We start from the raw sequence: 6,552 nt of genomic DNA, 5'->3' as shown, positions 1-6,552 counted from the left end.
ACTGTATCCTTCTATTAGCTTACTTTTCACATTACTTATAGAATTATTTTTATTTTCGCATTTGTATTTCTCTAGGTCATCGTTCATACATGCAAGTTCTAAGGATCAGATTATCATTCCCATAATTTTTCTAGGCATTACATACATGGTCAGTAAGTTTGAAATGATTTTGGGTGTTTGGGAGTAGGGTTCACGTATTTCTAGATAAAAAATTTTTTTGTCTATGTAATCGCATAGACACTTACCGAAAGTTAAAAGGGGGCAAAATCCAATACTATGCGATCGCATAGCATTGTACTATGCGGCTACATAGTAGAGCTCGGTCATGGTTTTAAACCATGACCGGGCCATTTACCTCCCCCAATTTTCCCTATTCCCTTAGCCATCGCACAACCACCTTCACACACGCCTCTCACGGACAGTACACGGTCACTCTCCTCCCATTGGCGTGCTACTTCATTCCTCCTCACTTACATTGAGACTTCAAGGTAATCTCTCTTTCCTTTCTCTCTATAACTTTCTTTAAATTTGTTTCATAACGAACCAAGCATATTTTGAGCTTGTTTGTGGAGTTTGGGCAATAGGTAGTCGATGGTTTTGTATATTTTTCATTTGGATTGTGTTGTGAATAGGAAGGACATTATCAAATTGGTATTTTATAGGGTTTATGGAGCATGCATGCTACATGTTCAATGAATTGCCTACGTGAAATTTCTAGTACATTTTGCTCAATTTCGCCTTAGACAATTTGAATATACGCATTCCCATATACGTGGTGATCAAATGCCATAGAAATTGAGCTTGAAACATTCACTTACCAACCACACACATTTAGGCACACGCGTCAGGCTCACGTCACTTCACTGCACCCACTTTTCTAGGCATTACATACATGGTCAGTAAGTTTGAAATGATTTTGGGTGTTTGGGAGTAGGGTTCACGTATTTCTAGATAAAAAATTTTTTTGTCTATGTAATCGCATAGACACTTACCGAAAGTTAAAAGGGGGCAAAATCCAATACTATGCGATCGCATAGCATTGTACTATGCAGCTACATAGTAGAGCTCGGTCATGGTTTTAAACCATGACCGGGCCATTTACCTCCCCCAATTTTCCCTATTCCCTTAGCCATCGCACAACCACCTTCACACACGCCTCTCACGGACAGTACACGGTCACTCTCCTCCCATTGGCGTGCTACTTCATTCCTCCTCACTTACATTGAGACTTCAAGGTAATCTCTCTTTCCTTTCTCTCTATAACTTTCTTTAAATTTGTTTCATAACGAACCAAGCATATTTTGAGCTTGTTTGTGGAGTTTGGGCAATAGGTAGTCGATGGTTTTGTATATTTTTCATTTGGATTGTGTTGTGAATAGGAAGGACATTATCAAATTGGTATTTTATAGGGTTTATGGAGCATGCATGCTACATGTTCAATGAATTGCCTACGTGAAATTTCTAGTACATTTTGCTCAATTTCGCCTTAGACAATTTGAATATACGCATTCCCATATACGTGGTGATCAAATGCCATAGAAATTGAGCTTGAAACATTCACTTACCAACCACACACATTTAGGCACACGCGTCAGGCTCACGTCACTTCACTGCACCCACTTCGTCCCTTACTTTAAGTACTCGTACGACATCCAATGTGCGTGAAATTTGAATATGTGCTACTCCACACTACATACTTTCATATACCTGGAGGTTGCTTGGAAAAATTCAAGTTTTCTCGATGATGTCCAGGGGCGAACATGCGCACTTAATCACGAGTCACTTGATTCATTTTTGTTGTTTGGAGCTCCGGTTGTGTGTAACTTGTTATTTTGCTTTCCTTAGACGTTCTTGAGCATGTCTTCTTGACCTTTGCATGTTACAACATGCACAATCATTTGAAAGGCCACGTATCACATCACATCCATTTTGCAACACGTAGGCACATGGTTAGGTCACGGCATGTCACGGCACCCTACGTCCTCCACTTTCCACCATTACTTGGCATACCAAACGACGTCCATTTGCTTTGAAATTTGAATATGTGGTAGATCTCGTTGAATACTCTCATATTCCTAGAGCTTGCCCGAGAAAATTTGGATATTCTTCGACGATGTCCAGGGCCGAACATGCGCACTCGATCATGGATCTAATTTTTTCAAATGTGCTTATTTTGGCCTAAATTTTCAATTTTTCACCTTGGCATTCTCTTTACAATACCCTCTTTGTCATATTTTGATAAGTGCACACCAAGGTGTTCTATATGTATGTTGAAGTAAGTTTGGGGAATTTGTGAACTATTTGTCTCGCTTATCTCATTTCCCCTATCGTTTTTTTAAAAAAACTGCAGTTTACTTACTATTATTTCTTTACCTTTGCAGGATGCCCCTAAAGCGTACATCAAAAGGAAAGGAGAAAGTTAGTTCCACATCTGGCACAGCCCGGACTAGGGAACCCGAAGGGGGAGTCTGACATTTTCTTTCTTCCGACCAAGTAGCTCGCTATGCAAATGTTGTCCGGGAATGGGTGCTCATCCCCGAGAGACCAGTTAAGTTGGATGATTTTTCAGGTTTTGAATTGGTTTATCTAGTCCACAACTGCGGGTGGGAGAAGGTGATTGAAAGAACACACCCCATTTATGAAAATTTGGTGCGGAAATTCTATGCAAATTTTAATACTGAAATAGACACATCGGGATCGACCATCTGCATCAGACTTGGGTTTGGGGCAAATGTATCATGTTTTCACCCGAGGTAATACATGATTACTATTAGCTCACCTGGACAAATGTAGTCCCAGTCCCGCATGATTTCAACTGGGTTGAAGTTGCAGAAGTTCTATTGGGATGGGAAAATACTTGGCCGCTTCCTACTGCTGATTGGTATCAGATTGACCTCACTTCGTCTATAGTCATCCTATGGTTGTTCATCTGTCACAACATCAAAACAATCTCCCGTAGGACGACATTCACAGATCAAAAGGCGTGTTTCATCTACCACTTAGTTCGGGGGAACAAGATTGACTTGACCACTTACATTTACAATCAGATACACGTTATAGGCGCATGGGATGACAGGCACACATCACTGATATTCTCGAGCCTGATAAGTGGAATTTGTAGAGCTGTCGACATAAAAGTTCAGCTAGGGGAGGCACCGGAGAAACCAAGTCCATTTATCAAACGCCTCACACTCGAGGCCCAGGACCGTGCCAGGATTAAACATCAACAGAAATTGAAAAACGAGCGCCGGCGACAGTAACAAGCTGCAGAGTGTCTAGTAGCTGAGGACTTTGAAATGCCACAGGCTCCACCACCACCGGCTGATGTGGACACCCAGTTATTGCCGCAGATATTTGCTACTATGATTGGACACGGCTGAGACATGCAGCAGCTTCAGCAATCCTTTGGGGCACTGACTACCACCATCCAGCAGGTGCAGACAGATATGGCATCTGCATGAAACTTCACGTCCACTGCCAGCAGTGAATCCATAGCAATACGTCGACAGATGAGTACCTTTGACGGGCGTCTGGGCATGTACGTTGGCCGGTTGGACGGTATACAGTGTCGGGTAAACGAGTCTTGGGACTGTCTAGCGAGTTTGGAGACGAGGGTTCAGGCCATTCAGAAGGAGCAGACCCAACAGTTTACCATGTTGAGAGAGATCTTGTCTCGCCTTTCCTCCCCTCCTGGCGATGATGATACCGGGCCCAACTTTCCATCCCAGCCACCGTTTTGATCAGGGAAGTACTGCTTTCCCCATTTTGATTTTTCATTTTCATTTTGTCATTCAAATTATGTCTTTAATCTTTTGTTAATCTTACATTGAGGACAATGTATTAATTAAGTTTGGGGGGGAGTGACATAATTTTAAGTCTCTATCTGTGTTCATCATTATCTATTTTCCACTGCTTTCCATTACTGCATAATGTGTGCATGATGCGTGTTAAAAAAAATTAATTTTGCATTTTATTCAGTTATTTTCTTCATGCATGATTGTGTGGGCTTGATAACCTTGTTAGCTATGATGATATTATTGGACTAGTTTAAACTGCAAAATTTTTGGATCTGGTGCTAATTAGACTACCTTATACTTGTTGATGCAACACTTGACTTTTTCTATGCATGCTATTCATGCTTGACATATTAGGAGAATGACTGAATTTTGGGCATAGTATATGAAAAGAATGATAACCCTCTATTGAATTAGCCCATGAACTACCTTAAGACAGTTTAGTGATAGTTGAGCTATTATAAGAAAGCATTGAGATGAGCGGGGGCTCCGTACATAAAATTTATTGTGTGGATTGCCTAGACTAGTGGGATGAAGAGTAGGTGAAAATCTTAAATTGGGGGTTGATTTTGGAAACTAAATGTCTAAAAAAATGACAAAGGGCACAATTTTAATATGTGAGAATAAAACACTTCTTTTCATGCATTTATGATTTGAGCAAGTAAGCCTGTAAGGATGTTTCACAATCTGGTGCCCTAAAGCCAACTGGTTTGGGAGTCACCGGCCCAAAGCTCGTTACATGGGTCATATAGAAAACAAGAGGGAAATGAGTTAATAAAAAGTCATCTTATCGAGCCTTTATAACTCGAGTGAATAAGCCTGCAAGGGTTTAAAACCGGGTGCCCTAAGGCCAACTGGTTTAGGAGTTACCGGCCTAAAGCTCGTTATATGGGTTATATAGAAAGCAAATGAGAAGATGACAATCAATCAGAAATTAAAGAAAGGTGAGAAAAACAAAAGAGAGACAAAATATGACGAAAAGCCCTTAGACATTAGGCGAGACAAGTAATCTAGTTTGATCTTGAGTGTCAAAGCAGTCAAATCTAGGAGAGCCTTCACTTTTTGAAATGTAGACTTGTGATGGTAATGCTAATCCAAACTATGAGAGGGTGAGGACTACAACTATATAAATTCCGACTCTTAAAACACAACCCTGGGATAATTGAGTGAAAATAATAAGTTTGGGGGGTTGTACATCTCTCGAGAGAGTAAGGATAGATTTGACCACTTGGGGTCAGGACTCAAATTCATCATCAACATGATATGTTGGCATGAATTCACACACGCACATCAATTTGCATTAAACAGGTAAAGTTTGATGTCATATTTGCACAGATAAATTTTTAAATACTCAGTCCAATCCTGAGCCACAACAGGGTATTAAGTCATGTTGTTCATAATTAAGTCACTATCTTGTTTGAGGACAAACAATAGTTCAAGTTTGGGAGGGTTTGATAAGTGTGTTTTTGCACACTTATTTAGGTCACAAACATGACTTAATAACGAACAAAATGATTGAATTGTGGCTTAATCTTTTACATTTGTGAATTGTAGGGAACAACGATGAACATGGTAAAATTCAGGAGAAAAGATGCGAAAAAGGACTAAAATGACGTAAAGTGAAAGTTTAGGGACCAAGATGCAAATCAAGAAATTGATTAAGCTAATTGTCAATTGATGATACCTTGGGATAACTGAATGAAAAGAATGAAGAAAAGATGCCAAAAAGTGAAGGATGCAAGTGAGAGGATCAAAACGCACATCTGCCATAGTAGATAGTACTATGCGACCGCATAGTACTATCTTTTATGCGGTCGCATAGTAGCTTACCGAAAACAAAGATGTTTCAAAATTTAACTCTATGCGACCGCATAGAGTTGCTCTATGCGGTCTCATAGAGTAATTATCGAGGAAAAAATTAGTTTTATTTTTCTTCCGAAACTGTTATGGAAACAATATTTTTAGGGTCCTATAAATACAAAAATTCGATCAGAACGTAGGGGACGTCATTTTTACATATTTTTGGGAGATTTTGAATGAGAAACGAAGGATAGAACAAGAGAATAACATCGCGCCAAGTGAAGATCGGATTGAAAATTGATTCGGGTGATGTAGTTTCTTCAAATATTTTTATGTTTTGTTCTTTTTCGCATGTTAGGCTAGATTTATCATTGTTAGGAGATCGATGAACCTTGTAATGCTTCGTTTAATTGTTGTTCTGGATTTTTGACGTATTTGAACACAAGTTCCGGATTTGATTGATTTATTACGTTTTTATTTTCATATGATTATTGTGTACGTAATTATATGATTGTGATGGCCTATTTTATGCATTTGAAAGAAGGAAAATAGGTTCGACATAGTATAAATCATCATAGGGTCCGCTAGGGGATAGAAATATACCTCTATGCCTCGTGTGAATCATTGGATATTCGTGAATTTATAATGCATGTCAGTATGTTAGTATTCGTCATAGAAATATAGTCGAATCATATATTGGGATAGGTTTTGCATTGCTCGAGAGAGATTGCTAAATTAAAATAGGAATATCGATTCATCTTTTGCGAAATTGTGTGTCAAATTTGTATAATTGACAATTGAACGGGTATTGCTTGGGGATTCGTGATCCTAGTGTGCTAGTACATCTATTAATTTCATAAAAATTCTAGTTAAATTGCATCCAAATTATTTTGCACTTAGTACAATTCTTCATTCATATTTGCATCAACGGTTACATTTTGTTAGTTAAAGTACAAAA

This window comes from Olea europaea, chromosome 6 (genome assembly GCF_002742605.1).
Source record: "Olea europaea var. sylvestris chromosome 6, O_europaea_v1, whole genome shotgun sequence".
NCBI classification, from domain to species: Eukaryota; Viridiplantae; Streptophyta; class Magnoliopsida; order Lamiales; family Oleaceae; genus Olea; species Olea europaea.
Note: the sequence above shows the minus strand (reverse complement) of the source record.